Genomic DNA, 14,895 nt, shown 5'->3' on the forward strand with positions numbered 1-14,895 from the left:
TTTTACACATCACGTCAGGCAGTTTCCCCCTTTTTACACATTGCGGCAAAGATTCCCCCTTTTTACACATTACGGCAAAGATTCCCCCTTTTTACACATTGTGGCAGGCAGATTCCCCCTTTTTACACATTGCGGCAGACGAAAGAAAGAAAGAAAGAAAGAAAGAAAGAAAGAAAGAAAGAAAGAAAGAAAGAAAGAAAGAAAGAAAGAAAGAAAGAAAGAAAGAATTATACTTACCCTCTCCGCTGGCTCAGGCTCCTCGGTGCAGCTTCTGGTCACGATTCCTGGGCAGGAGAGAATGAGGAGGAGGGAGGTGGAGGAGGGAGCCGCAGCAGCGCTGTGTTATTGGTTGAGGCGCTGCTGCTGCTGCCCCTCTGCTTCACTATAGGCTGTTCTCGGAAGACAGCCTATAGTGAAGCAGAGGGACAGCAGCAGCAGCGCCTCAACCTGTAACAAAGCGCTGCTGCGGCTCCCTCCTCCACCTCCCTCCTCCTCCTTCTCCCCCGTGCCGCTGCAGTGCGCTCCTCTCCTCTCTGGGCAGCTGTGTGCTGCGGGCAGCGGTTGCCCGCAGCACACAGCGGCATGTAATGAGTCAGTTTGACTCAAAACATGCTTTGGGCCCCTGGACAGAGGCGGGCCCCAGTGCAACGCACTGGTTGCACTGGCGGTAGTTCCGCCTCTGTATAGCACTACAAGGGGTCCGCAGCGCCTTTCAATATAAAGAAACAGAAAAAAAAGAGGAAATGCAGGTACACTCTCTAAACACTAAAAACACTGGTAATCAGAGCAATTATAATAAACTGCAATTTAACATGGAGATTTTTAGCATCATTTTTGGGCAAAAACTATGGGCCCACCTAACACGGCCAGGTGACCTCATCAGGTGAGTGTCTAACATTCCTAGGGTTCAAGTCCAGAGCACAGGACCCCCCCCCAGGCCAAATTATTGGGGCAAAAATTGTGGTAAGAACCTCAATTTTACTCCATTGTAAATTATAGAGTTTATTATAATTGTTTTGATTACCAGTGTTCTTAGTGTTTAGAGTGTGCACCTGCATATTCTCTTCTTTCTGTGTGGCACTACAAGTCTCAGCATGGTACCACCTCTTATTATGTTTAGAATCAGGGAGTGCAGTGAAGGCAGGCGCACCGCTGCCATTTTTTCCATCGGCGTTCCTGCGTGTGATGATGTCATACAGCCGCTCCAAAAATGGCGCCGATCCGCCACCGCAATGCCAGGTTTATACGCTGAATGATAAACATTCAGAAAAGTAGATTCACTGGCTGATCTGAGCGATTATCATTCAGTGTAAGCCACCTTTGTTTGAGACCACTATTGCTTCTGTAGGCACACGGTGAGATTCTCCCTGGCTCCACCCTGGAGGACCTAACCTCATATGTAGCAGAGCATTCGGGCAGACTGACATTTGTATCATGTCAACAATCTGCCTTGCTTCTGGACTATATAAGACATTAGGGGCTTGGTTCAAAGGTGGATGCATTGACAATGTCGCATGCAAGATGCTGATGTGTTATGTCTGCACATGCATACGAGTCACAATGCACATGCTTCCCGATGGTTAGCGCTCGTAGACACAGAGTGAATTTGGACACAGGGAGAGTGGATTTCACTGTGTGTTCCTGCGCGGTAACTGCGGGTGGCTAGCCAGAAGCAGGTGTGTCACAGAACCGCTCACACAGGTCGCCGTGTTCATATAGAGAAACTACACTTGCCATAGCGCTGATGCAAGTGTCAGTGTAGCGACTGTTGGTGCACTGAGACAGATTAGCGCCACTGCCACCGGGCATCTCAGTAGATTTATCGGTCGTGACATTAACATCAAGACGCAGCTGCGTCTGGCTCAGAATCAGTTCCTTGGTCCTTCAAGGGTGGATGATTAACACATATCCTGGTTCCTATGAAACAAGTGTAAGATATTCCTGGAAATGAACACACAACATACAAGGGACTTTCTGGGGGAGATTCAATTGTTTTAGAGAATTAGCCACCATGGCCAGGAGCTAATTCAGTTCTTTGCGCGGCCAGACCCCAGCTGGTCACAACAACTGCATTAACTCGCCCTAATGCACAGGATTAGGCATGTTAAGTGTGTTCTTCTGTGCTAAGCGCCAGGCTTGCGGCATAGTAACATAGTACTACAGTTGATAGTTGAAAAAAAGACAAAATGTACATCGAGTTCAACCTGTATTATAAAATTTTACTTCATTTAAATGCTGTATCCTTGGATATTTCTTTCAGTTAGGAATTTATCTAATCCGTTTTTAAACTTATTGACTGAGTCTGCCATTACTACCTTCTCTGGCAGAGAATTCCAAATTCTTACTGCAAATAACCCTTTCCTCCGTTGTGTATGACATTTTTTCTTAACCTCAGGGGGTGTCCATGTGTCCTGTGTAGCGTTTTTTTTTGATAAACAGATCGTCTGATTAATCCTTGTATTGAGCCTTTATGTATTTATAAATATTAATAAAGTCCCCTCTCAGCCGCCACTTTTCCAGTGTAAACATATCTAACCTCTTGTAAGTCTTTCCTCATAATGGCTCTAACCCCCTAACCAGTTTGGTGGCTCACCTCTAACCCATTCGAGTTCCAAGATATATTTTTTATAGTGAGGTGCCCAGAACTGTACACAATATCCCAGGTGTGGCCGTACCAATAATTTATACAGTGGCAGGATTACACTCTTATCCCTTGTCTCCGTTCCCCGTTTTATGCATGCTAACACCTTATTTGCTTTTGTTGCTGCATTCTGACATTGCATACTGCTGCTAAGTCTATTATCGATGAGTACACCCAAATCCTTTTCAACTACCATTATCCCTACATTTTCCCCATTTCATTTATAGGCTGCCCGATTGTTCTTAGTCCCAAAGTGCCTAACTTTACATTTTTCTATATTGAACCTCATTCTCCATTTGCCTGCCCAGACCTCCAGCCTAGATAAGTTATTCCGTAGAGACTCAACATCCTTGTCTGAATTAATTACTCTACACAGTTTAGTATCGTCTGTGAAAATTGACACTGTGCTTTCCAGGCCCACTTCTAGGTCATTAATGAATATGTTAAACAGCAGTGGCCCGAGTACTGAACCCTGCGGTATTCCACTAAGCACTGAGGCCCATTCAGAGAACAACCCATTAACCACCACTCGCTGTTCCCTGTTGTACAGCCAATTACTCATCCAAGTACAAATAGTGTTTCCTACCCCAAGCTCTCTTAATTTGAAAAGTAGTCTCTTATGTTGGACTTTGTCAAAGGCCATAGCAAAGTCCAAAAAGACCACATCCACTGCTTTACCCTGATCAATATTATCGCTGACTTTCTCATAGAAGTTAATTAAGTTAGTTTGACATGACCTGTCCCTCACAAAACCATGCTGATTCCTATTAATAACCTTCAAGGTATCCAAGTACACTAGTATGCTATCCCTTTTTAAACCTTCCAGTATTTTTCCCACTTTAGATGTCAGAATTACCGGTCTATAGTTACTGGGATGAGTTTTAATTCCCTTTTTAAATATTGGGACTGCAGTTAAAGAAGCACTCCCGCCCAGCCACGTAGCCTGACTTTACATGGATTTCTGCTCGCATCTCAGGAGAGTGTGGATATGTGCTTTCCTCTCTCCATTACAAACAGCTGTGGATACCAACAAAGCTGTAAGATATGGTATAAAGTGTCTCTAATGTAGCTTAAAAACCTAATGTGACAAAACATAGCATGTCTGTTTTGTTTGATGTGAATGGCTCTATCCTTGTATACAAATCCATCAACCTGTTATCTGCACTGAGGAAACAGAAAGGTACACGAGTTATAAATCTATACTGCGTTATAGAGAAGCACTTAAGTACAGGGATGCAGAGAGGAGGGGAGGGGGGGGGGGGTAGGTACTGATAGCCCAGGCCAGTTGGAGGGTTCTGGCAGACGATCAAGTCAGCTGCTGAGGGGGACATGCCATGCATAGTTGTTATTTTACCTTTGCATGTGTCTACTGTAATTATTACAGGAAGAATATAGAAAATATTATTGTTAGAGGAATTTAGTTAAGGCCCGTACACACTGGTCGATGTATCGGCCGTTCTCTTGAACGGCCGATACATCGCGGGACCGTCGGCCAGTGTGTACGGGCGATACGTCTGTGAACTCCGTCGTTCACAGACGTATCGCGTCGGCCGCGCAGCACAGCCGACAGCCAATATATCTAACGATATATTGGCCCGTCGCTGTGTGTGTACGGGGCGGTCGTCCGACCGCCCGTACACATGCTGCGGCGGCCGGCGGTGATTGACAGGTGTACTGGGCGGGCGCGAGCGCCCGCCCGCCCAGTTCATGACGTCAGTCCCCCGACGGATCGGGCTGTGTGTATGCACAGCACACTGCCCGATCCGTACATAGATATATCTGCAGATCAATTGATCTGCAGATATATCTAATAGTGTGTACCCACCTTTAGTTTCCATGATGGTGTTAGTATGTCTTCTAGCAGGGGCGTAGCTAGAACTTTGTGGGCCCGATAGCAAGACCTTGAAAGGGCCAACCCCCCACCTCACCCCACTCCCCGCCATTGTCACTGCAAATTCCCCTTATGGGAGTAGGAGAGAGAGAGAGTAAGGGGAGTGAGAGAGACTCTGAGGATGTCAGGTTGAGAGAAAGAGAGAGAGAGGGGAAAGAAAGAGAGGGAGAGAGAGAAGGGGGTCAGGGAAACAGAGAGAGACCGTTTGATGGAAAAAGAGGGAATTCGAAAAAAAGCAAGAGAGAGGTGGTCACAGAGAAAGGGACGAGAGGGGGGAGAGAGGGTGTCAGAGAGAGTGAAAGAACAGGGAGGAGAAAGAGAAAAAAAGGAGAGCGAGAGTGAGAGTGACGGAGAGAGAGAGGAGCAAAAGAGAGTGATACCCCTTTTCCACTAGCTCAAAAAACACGGGTAAATGCATGGGGGCGCGCATTTACCCGTGTTTTTTGCAAGTGGAAAAGGGTCCCCGCACAAAAACCCGGATCAAGTGACCCGTGAGTCCTACCCCGGTAAATACCTGGGTAGGACACGGGAATGATCCGGGTAGGGTTGTAGTGTAAACGGAAGCCGTGTCGATACGACACAGCTCCCGTTTACACTGTATGGAAGGGCGGCACTGGGAGATCATGTGATCTCCCAGCGCCACCCCTGCCGCGTCACTAGCAGCGTCACCAACCCGGCAATATGCTGGGTTGGTGAGCGCAATGGGAAAGGGGGCTGAGCACGGGCCGCAGCTGGGTAGCACCCGCGTCAGGCTCCCGGCTGCGGCCCGTGCTCGTAGGTGGAAAAGGGGTATCAGAGTGTCAAGGAGAGACATAGAGTGTCAGAAAGGGAGAGAGGGAGTGTCAGGAAGGGAGAGAGATACATTACCTGCCCTTCATACAGCAGAGTTCGCTAATGGGGGCAGGCACTGCACAGAATTAGGCCCCACCCCATGAATCACGGCGCTGGTGATTTGGGACTCGGAGCCAGCCAGGTAGGGCCCCCTGCATCCCCCACCCCCAATCGACATCCTCTGCATGGCTACAGCCTGCGGAGAGTGGGATGCTATCGGCGACGGCCATTCTCACAGTGGGCGGTGGTGAAGAGGGGAGCGGTGGGCCTTGGGGGCAGCTCCTGTCTGGGTGCATGGGGAGCAGCAGGCCCTGGAAGCAGCTCGGGCACCATAGCAGCTACACCCCTTCACCCTCGGTAGTTACGCCACTGTCTGCTAGCATAGCTCAACGTTCAGTAGAATAGACATATTCAAGTACAATCCCAATGTAACTGTCTTGATAAGTTTAGTTTTTTATGTCTTAAACTAATGTAGTTGGAAAAAAAACTATAAATGAATTAAAGGGGAGGTCCTAAGCATGCTTCATAACTTTTAAGGTGGATAAGTTGGAACAAGTGCATGAAAAGGGGTTGTGGCCACGCATCATTGGAAGTGTGCAGTATGCTGAACATCTTGGGAATTATACCTAAGTGTTAGTAAGCTGTATCGCTTATGCAATTACTTTACTGACCAGTTCACACCTGGCAGTGCTACTGAGCTTGTAAGGGCTGCCCATGTGCGAGCAGTAATCACCAGATGGGGATCCGTTCTAGACATATGTTTTCTTTTTTATTATTATTCATATTAGTATTATTAATAATAGTATTATTATTTGAATTTGTGGTTGGTGAGATAATAGTATCAGTAGCATATATAATTTTATTAGGTTTTTAACAGTTTGGAGGAGAACATTCCTGTTTGTCCATTCAAAATCAGGACTGTTGGCAGAAATGTTCTAAAATAATAGTGATACAAATAAAGAATTGCAAAGCAATTGTAGTAGATAATTACTGAACATGTCTAACAGTCAAGCGATTGCAGTATACAAACATCGTGCTCTGTTGAAGATATCAAGGCAAAATTACCATCTTTTTTTCAGCAGTTAATTATTTTTTGTGCTAGGATGAGGTTTAGCTACAAGAATATTCCCTTGCACAGACCTTTATATAGATATGCATACAGATGGTTGTTCTCCAGATACAACATGTCTTTGCACAGCTTTACAAAAATAACATGGTGTGACATATGAGAGTATTTTTTCCCTGTGCATTCTTCCTCCAAACTCTTATTAAAACCACCCTCCTCATGCAGAATGTAGAGAGCGGCATCCGTTCAATACATGTTTTAAAAAATAATATGGAAATGAATGTTTTTGTATAGCCTTTTTTTTCTTTATTCAACATTATGTGGGTGGCCTTATCCAATTAATTACTTTTCCTGTAGTCACATGTTCTCTTCCAACTACAGATGCTATTGACTGTTTATGCCTAATTGTAAGTAATGTTGAGTTTAATTAGACATATGCCACCAGAAAAATACCTGTGTCAGAAAGTTATGTCTTTAAAGTATCATTATCCGTTAATTATGTAAGGCCAGCATCTGGATTGTTGACAATACGAATCAATGTGCAAGAGGATTCGCTTTCTTCCTATTGTGTCATAAAAATGATAAGACTTCATGGACAAGTGACTTGTGGGGTTTTTAGCACTTCAGTCCCTCAGTTAATTGCTATAAATTAGCACGGTGATATTGCTCTATATTCTGTATTTTTATTCTTTGTTATTTAATTTATTCAAGTTATTTTATGTAATTAATATTTTTGGGAAATTGTACAGATGTGCCACTGTTGTCCATGAGACCCTACAGCAGTGGTTCTCAAACTGTGTGCTTAGGCACCCTGGGGTGCCTCAGGACACTTGCAGGGGTGCCTTGGATTGGTGGTCCAGGACCAATTCAAATTGTTTATGGTCAATGTAACGGTATTCTCCAGAAAGTGAGCATAAAATCCCGTGCATCACACGCTTTTAAAAAAAAATTCTATTCAAACTGGTCTGTTACGAAATTGTTGTTATATGAAAACGTGTTTGCTTAGTAGCAGTGCCTTACCCTATAACTTAAGACCCACTAAAATCTTGATATTTTGGAGAAGTATGTCGTATGAATTTGTGTAGCTGTCCCGTGCATCACGGAGAATCGCCCAACAGGCAAAGCCAATGCTGGTGGCTGCCAATCAGCAACTATGTGGACAAACAGAAGCAAATGTTGTCCCACACCACACAATTGAACGTAAGGATGACATATAAACACAATTTATGTAATTTCATATTTCTTTCTAAATTTCTCAATAAGAAACTTCTGGCCTAGGCTAGGGTGCTGTGAAAAAAAAATCTGATACTCTAGGGCGCCATGATTCAAAAACGATTGGGAACCTCTGCTCTACAGCCTTTGTGATAGTTCTCAGAATAGATTTGCAGAAGATTCAATGCCAAATGTAATAGCCTATAGCATATGAAAAGTGATGAGATTACATTGATTTAGCAGCAAGATTTAAAGTGCTATTTTTTTAGGATTTTTAAAAAAATGAGGCACTTTAAATTATCAAAGCTACTGTACATCACTGAAATCTCAGCATTCTATTACATTTGGTACAAAGCCTTTTCTTTGCTTGTAAGTTCAAGACTATACTTGCATTTCTCTGCAAACAGTTGTTTTAGCATTTTCTCAAAAGATACTAACAATGAACTACAGCATATGTAGCAGTAATCCAGACCCTGCTGAGGATGAATGGATTTGTGGCACAATTTTAAAATCAGAGATGATGAAATGTGTTCACATGGAGAAAGCTTTTCAAAGTGGGGCAAGATCTAATTTTTCTTTGCTGTCAAAAAATAAAATAAAAAAATAAAATGGCAAGGCTGTCACATCATCAGAAATGTTGTAAACTACTAAACTGCTTACTTATAGTTACAGAATTAGGAATATAAGGAGGCTAGGGAAAATGGGTAGTTAAATTGGATAAAGCTTAACATAATATACTAGCACTATAAAAATAAAAATGTTAATATCAGTTATATGCTTATTCATTTGCACAACAATTTTTAAGTGAATTTTACTTCATCTTTTAAAAGTTTTTTTTCTTAAATGTGAATATACAATTTCACTTTATATTACGGTACTTACATTGCAAGCATTACTGAATCAATTTACTGTAGAGAATCCTGACTACATTGATGGATCTACACTTGCAACTGGCATGTCCAAGTATCTGTGGCTATCATTTTCCCAGATCAAGCACTTGTAGAGTTTTACTTCAGCTGTTTCTTTGGTCAACCTAGAGAACTAACTTGGGGTCCAGGTTTCCAAATGTAGAAATGTAAGCCCCTGTCCCTAATCTGACATGCATCCTGGGGTAACTGGATTACCAGTCCTGAGCGGTTTACGCCTTTGTTGCCATATATAAAATGTAGACCAGCTCTACTCTGTTGTGAGTGTTGAGGTAAACAGAGGCTGAGCTCAATGTCATCTCCTGGTTTTAAGTTTAGAACTAATTACCCTATATAGAGGTCAAAAATCAGAATCTGCAGTGTCCGTCACAATGTCGCTGTAGTTGGTAGCTTTGGACAGTGACTTAGGACACATCTGTTATGCAACATAAAATGACTATTAAGTTACAGCTGTCCAAATAAAACTTGATAACCCGATGGCTTCCTTTATCTGCCAATGTAAATACAAAATACATTTTTCTTAACTGCTCAAAATCTTACAGCACAGGATTCAGTGCTAGATTTTACTTTTTATTTTATTTTTTTATACCTGTTTAACATGACTGCTGAAAAAAAAATTTCTAGGACATCCATGTATAATTTTTTACTCTTTGCAAAACCTATGTGGAAAAGTTATATGGCTTTATAGTTTCTCACATGGGGCACATTTGCATACCTCCTAACATTCCAGTTTTTGGAATAATACGATGGGACTTGGACATGCCATAATTATATAGCTGATACTGCAACTGCATCCACTGCTCTGTGCATAGAGCCAGTCCCTCTGTCTTTTCTGCAACATACGCCGCCTGAGGAATACTGAGAATTCTGTTGGAAGGGAGGAAAGAACTCTCAGCACGTGTTACGTTTGTACGTTGGAGACCAGTGGCTGGGAGCCAGTCAGCCAAAAGACATAGCCAACCACAAGACAGGCTCAGGAATAGATAAGTAAAGTAAAGCCCTCAAACAGGCAAGCTATAGTCATAGTATGTGCAGTAGAAGGTACACATGAGTAACAACAGGCTGGGGGTATGGCATCTCCCAACTAGACATAGGGGTTATTCAGAGTTGATCGTAGATGTGCTAAATTTAGCACATCTACGATTAGTTACTGAGGCATGAGGGGGGGGCAGCACAGGGCTAGCCCGCCTCGCATGTCTGGCTCTGCCCCCTCCCGCACAGGTACAAAAACATCAAACGGCGGTGATGCTTTTGACATGACGAGTAGCTCCCTGCCAGTGCAGCTCCTGCGCTCTGTCAGAGAGCTACCCGCCGCATCCCGGGTCGCAGCGGCTTCATGGGATGTCACACAGCCGCCACGGCCTGCCCACCCAATAATCCGGACATACCTCCGTTGTCCGGACGGCACCTCACCAATGGCATTCTAATGCCATTGGCACGCCCCCTCCCGCCTCTCAAGCGCCTCTGCCTGTCAATCAGGCAGAGGCGATTGCAGCCCAGAGATGCGCATAGCATCTCACTGGGCTCCCGGGGTGCACACGTGCAGTGCGATCCAGTCGGAATTAGCCCCATAGCCTAGCCCCCATCACAACATGACCACACCAGTGTTTTTTTATTCCAGGCACTCTAAACTTGGGAGGTATGCATTACACAGGAATGAAGAAATGCTGTAGTCATAGCAGGGTTGTCCATCGATGGAGAACATTTCAACAGTTTCTGATGATTGTCAAAACACCATCACTGGTTCATGACCCCGAAAACCCAGATTAAAGGAGAAAGTAGCAGAAAGTATCACATTTTTCACCATTGGGCCTCCACCATAAATTATAAAAACATCAATCATCATCAGCAAACCATCAATGGCCAACCCTAAGTCATGCTAATATGTGTTTATCATATCTAGTAGTCTGTGCATAAGAAGTGAGGGAAGTCATAATAGTATCCAGTAGTTGGTAGTAGAGATGAGCGGGTTCGGTTTCTCTGAAACCGAACCCGCACGAACTTCATGTTTTTTTCACGGGTCCGAGCAGACTCGGATCCTCCCGCCTTGCTCGGTTAACCCGAGCGCGCCCGAACGTCATCATGACGCTGTCGGATTCTCGCGAGACTCGGATTCTATATAAGAAGCCGCGCGTCGCCGCCATTTTCACACGTGCATTGAGATTGATAGGGAGAGGACGTGGCTGGCGTCCTCTCCATTAGAAATTAGATTAGAAGAGAGAGAGAGATTGTGCAGAGTCAGACAGAGTTTACCACAGTGACCAGTGCAGTTGTTGTTAGTTAACTTTTATTTATTTTAATATATATCCGTTCTCTGCTATATCCGTTCTCTGCCTGAAAAAAAACGATACACAGCAGCAGCCAGTCACACAGTGTGACTCAGTCTGTGTGCACTCAGCTCAGCCCAGTGTGCTGCACATCAATGTATAAAAGGCAAAGCTTATAATAATTGTGGGGGAGACTGGGGAGCACTGCAGGTTGTTATAGCAGGAGCCCCCAGGAGTACATAATATTATATTAATTTAAAATTAAACAGTGCACACTTTTGCTGCAGGAGTGCCACTGCCAGTGTGACTAGTGGTGACCAGTGCCTGACCACCAGTATAGTAGTATATTGTTGTATGTATTGTATACTATCTCTTTATCAACCAGTCTATATTAGCAGCAGACACAGTACAGTGCGGTAGTTCACGGCTGTGGCTACCTCTGTGTCGGCAGTCGGAACTCGGCAGGCAGTCCGTCCATCCATAATTGTATTACAATATATACCACCTAACCGTGGTATTTTTTTTTCTTTCTTTATACCGTCGTCATAGTGTCATACTAGTTGTTACGAGTATACTACTATCTCTTTATCAACCAGTGTACAGTGCGGTAGTTCACGGCTGTGGCTACCTCTGTGTCGGCAGTCGGCAGGCAGTCCGTCCATCCATAATTGTATTATTATTATAATATATACCACCTAACCGTGGTTTTTTTTTCATTCTTTATACCGTCGTCATAGTGTCATACTAGTTGTTACGAGTATACTACTATCTCTTTATCAACCAGTGTACAGTGCGGTAGTTCACGGCTGTGGCTACCTCTGTGTCGGCAGTCGGCAGGCAGTCCGTCCATCCATAATTGTATTATTATTATAATATATACCACCTAACCGTGGTTTTTTTTTCATTCTTTATACCGTCGTCATAGTGTCATACTAGTTGTTACGAGTATACTACTATCTCTTTATCAACCAGTGTACAGTGCGGTAGTTCACGGCTGTGGCTACCTCTGTGTCGGCAGTCGGCAGGCAGTCCGTCCATCCATAATTGTATTATTATTATAATATATACCACCTAACCGTGGGTTTTTTTTCATTCTTTATACCGTCGTCATAGTGTCATACTAGTTGTTACGAGTATACTACTATCTCTTTATCAACCAGTGTACAGTGCGGTAGTTCACGGCTGTGGCTACCTCTGTGTCGGCAGTCGGCAGGCAGTCCGTCCATCCATAATTGTATTATTATTATAATATATACCACCTAACCGTGGTTTTTTTTTCATTCTTTATACCGTCGTCATAGTGTCATACTAGTTGTTACGAGTATACTACTATCTCTTTATCAACCAGTGTACAGTGCGGTAGTTCACGGCTGTGGCTACCTCTGTGTCGGCAGTCGGCAGGCAGTCCGTCCATCCATAATTGTATTATTATTATAATATATACCACCTAACCGTGGTTTTTTTTTCATTCTTTATACCGTCGTCATAGTGTCATACTAGTTGTTACGAGTATACTACTATCTCTTTATCAACCAGTGTACAGTGCGGTAGTTCACGGCTGTGGCTACCTCTGTGTCGGCAGTCGGCAGGCAGTCCGTCCATCCATAATTGTATTATTATTATAATATATACCACCTAACCGTGGTTTTTTTTTCATTCTTTATACCGTCGTCATAGTGTCATACTAGTTGTTACGAGTATACTACTATCTCTTTATCAACCAGTGTACAGTGCGGTAGTTCACGGCTGTGGCTACCTCTGTGTCGGCAGTCGGCAGGCAGTCCGTCCATCCATAATTGTATTATTATTATAATATATACCACCTAACCGTGGTTTTTTTATACCACCTAACCGTGGCAGTCCGTCCATAATTGTATACTAGTATCCAATCCATCCATCTCCATTGTTTACCTGAGGTGCCTTTTAGTTCTGCCTATAAAATATGGAGAACAAAAAAGTTGAGGTTCCAAAATTAGGGAAAGATCAAGATCCACTTCCACCTCGTGCTGAAGCTGCTGCCACTAGTCATGGCCGAGACGATGAAATGCCAGCAACGTCGTCTGCCAAGGCCGATGCCCAATGTCATAGTACAGAGCATGTCAAATCCAAAACACCAAATATCAGAAAAAAAAGGACTCCAAAACCTAAAATAAAATTGTCGGAGGAGAAGCGTAAACTTGCCAATATGCCATTTACCACACGGAGTGGCAAGGAACGGCTGAGGCCCTGGCCTATGTTCATGGCTAGTGGTTCAGCTTCACATGAGGATGGAAGCACTCAGCCTCTCGCTAGAAAACTGAAAAGACTCAAGCTGGCAAAAGCACCGCAAAGAACTGTGCGTTCTTTGAAATCCCAAATCCACAAGGAGAGTCCAATTGTGTCGGTTGCGATGCCTGACCTTCCCAACACTGGACGTGAAGAGCATGCGCCTTCCACCATTTGCACGCCCCCTGCAAGTGCTGGAAGGAGCACCCGCAGTCCAGTTCCTGATAGTCAGATTGAAGATGTCAGTGTTGAAGTACACCAGGATGAGGAGGATATGGGTGTTGCTGGCGCTGGGGAGGAAATTGACCAGGAGGATTCTGATGGTGAGGTGGTTTGTTTAAGTCAGGCACCCGGGGAGACACCTGTTGTCCGTGGGAGGAATATGGCCGTTGACATGCCAGGTGAAAATACCAAAAAAATCAGCTCTTCGGTGTGGAGGTATTTCACCAGAAATGCGGACAACAGGTGTCAAGCCGTGTGTTCCCTTTGTCAAGCTGTAATAAGTAGGGGTAAGGACGTTAACCACCTCGGAACATCCTCCCTTATACGTCACCTGCAGCGCATTCATAATAAGTCAGTGACAAGTTCAAAAACTTTGGGTGACAGCGGAAGCAGTCCACTGACCAGTAAATCCCTTCCTCTTGTAACCAAGCTCACGCAAACCACCCCACCAACTCCCTCAGTGTCAATTTCCTCCTTCCCCAGGAATGCCAATAGTCCTGCAGGCCATGTCACTGGCAAGTCTGACGAGTCCTTTCCTGCCTGGGATTCCTCCGATGCATCCTTGCGTGTAACGCCTACTGCTGCTGGCGCTGCTGTTGTTGCCGCTGGGAGTCGATGGTCATCCCAGAGGGGAAGTCGTAAGCCCACTTGTACTACTTCCAGTAAGCAATTGACTGTTCAACAGTCCTTTGCGAGGAAGATGAAATATCACAGCAGTCATCCTACTGCAAAGCGGATAACTGAGTCCTTGACAACTATGTTGGTGTTAGACGTGCGTCCGGTATCCGCCGTTAGTTCACAGGGAACTAGACAATTTATTGAGGCAGTGTGCCCCCGTTACCAAATACCATCTAGGTTCCACTTCTCTAGGCAGGCGATACCGAGAATGTACACGGACGTCAGAAAAAGACTCACCAGTGTCCTAAAAAATGCAGTTGTACCCAATGTCCACTTAACCACGGACATGTGGACAAGTGGAGCAGGGCAGGGTCAGGACTATATGACTGTGACAGCCCACTGGGTAGATGTATGGACTCCCGCCGCAAGAACAGCAGCGGCGGCACCAGTAGCAGCATCTCGCAAACGCCAACTCTTTCCTAGGCAGGCTACGCTTTGTATCACCGCTTTCCAGAATACGCACACAGCTGAAAACCTCTTACGGCAACTGAGGAAGATCATCGCGGAATGGCTTACCCCAATTGGACTCTCCTGTGGATTTGTGGCATCGGACAACGCCAGCAATATTGTGTGTGCATTAAATATGGGCAAATTCCAGCACGTCCCATGTTTTGCACATACCTTGAATTTGGTGGTGCAGAATTTTTTAAAAAACGACAGGGGCGTGCAAGAGATGCTGTCGGTGGCCAGAAAAATTGCGGGACACTTTCGGCGTACAGGCACCACGTACAGAAGACTGGAGCACCACCAAAAACTACTGAACCTGCCCTGCCATCATCTGAAGCAAGAAGTGGTAACGAGGTGGAATTCAACCCTCTATATGCTTCAGAGGTTGGAGGAGCAGCAAAAGGCCATTCAAGCCTATACAATTGAGCACGATATAGGAGATGGAATGC

This window comes from Pseudophryne corroboree, chromosome 7 (assembly GCF_028390025.1).
Source record: "Pseudophryne corroboree isolate aPseCor3 chromosome 7, aPseCor3.hap2, whole genome shotgun sequence".
In the NCBI taxonomy this organism is placed as follows: domain Eukaryota; kingdom Metazoa; phylum Chordata; class Amphibia; order Anura; family Myobatrachidae; genus Pseudophryne; species Pseudophryne corroboree.